This window comes from Octopus bimaculoides, chromosome 4 (assembly GCF_001194135.2).
Source record: "Octopus bimaculoides isolate UCB-OBI-ISO-001 chromosome 4, ASM119413v2, whole genome shotgun sequence".
Taxonomy (NCBI): Eukaryota; Metazoa; Mollusca; class Cephalopoda; order Octopoda; family Octopodidae; genus Octopus; species Octopus bimaculoides.
Window position 1 is genome coordinate 14,044,766 of NC_068984.1, and position 1,346 is coordinate 14,046,111.

The window sequence follows — 1,346 nt, forward strand, 5'->3', positions numbered from 1 at the left end:
ACGTGGAGGAAAAAAGGAAAGGCAGAGATATTTTGTAGTAAATACCAGTTTCAAATTTGGGCGCAAGGCCGGTAATTTAGGGGGTGGAAGGAATGATGGTAAGGCGATTACAGCGACTCCGGTGTTTGACTGGTACTTATTTTATCGACCCCGAAAGGGACAAAAAGGCAAAGTCGAACTCGGCAGAACTTGACCTCAGAATGTAAAACCTGACAAAAGTAGTTGCAAATATAGCATACACATGTAGGTATATATAAAGATGTATGTATGTATACACACATGTTTATGTAAACAAATACACACACGTGTGTGCGTGTGTGTATACGTCTCTATGTGTGCGTGTATTATTATATATTTTCATTGGAATTCCTTCCTTGCAGTATGGTATATTTGCTATATTTCTCTTTATTATTCCTTATTGTTGTTTAAAATTACGAATTCTTTCTATTCATTGCTTTTGTTAATTAGATTTACAAATAACATATCTTTGTTCTAAATCGTTTTAATTCAATTCTCCTTCCACTTGTTTTTTTTTTTTTTGATTTTTTACAGATTCACTTTATCCATTGTGACGAGAAACTGATCTAACAATGCAAACTTGCGAGATATTATAATTTTATAATCAATGGACATGAAGATAAAAGCAACATTATTTTGATTAACATTTCACCAAAAACAATGAGCAAACACACATGTGAATATCACTAAAAAATACATACATAATATATTGCCTTACTAAATGTTAAGAGAAAGATCATGTTTGATGTTTATATATAAAATAATTAATCACAACAGACCAGTGTGATAATACATACGCACAGTTAATCATACACACTTGGTACTCATCTTTTCATCTTTCTATTTTGCCGTTCTTGAATTCTTACTCTATAGCGTGTATGATTTGGCATAGTTAAAAAGCGAAGACACCAAATATTATTTAAATAGTTCTATGTAATATTTGAGTTAACGTATTTGTGGTGTATAAGTTGTTCTCGCGTGTAGCTTGCCCGACCCCTACTGTTTTATAACAATATTATGTGGGGTAAAAATACAACTTTAATATGTTTCAACGTACGCGCAGGCGTCCCTGAACGGTAACAGGTTTGCTTCCAAACCACATGGTTCCAGGTTCAAGGCCAACTGCATGGTACTTTGGACAAGTGTCTTCTACTATAGCCTCACTTTGACCAAAGCGTTGAGAGAGGATTTGGTAGATGGAAAGTGAAATCAGCCCGTCGTATATATATATATATATATATATATAAATTTTGTAAAAAAATTTGAAAATCCTACACGATTAGGTGAAAAACGCTTTATATGATTTATAAAACATGTGACATTAATAA

At 32.8% G+C, this 1,346-nt stretch overlaps 1 long non-coding RNA gene across 1 annotated transcript in view; it reads left to right on the plus strand.

The window, feature by feature from the left end:
• LOC106879440 (uncharacterized) overlaps positions 1-1,226 on the plus strand; it is a 77,753-nt gene extending 76,527 nt beyond the window's left edge. Inside the window, exon 3 of the long non-coding RNA XR_008264028.1 lies at positions 553-1,226. This is a non-coding gene — a long non-coding RNA (uncharacterized LOC106879440). The remainder of the gene's footprint in view (positions 1-552) is intronic.
• The last annotated feature ends 120 nt before the right edge of the window (positions 1,227-1,346 follow it).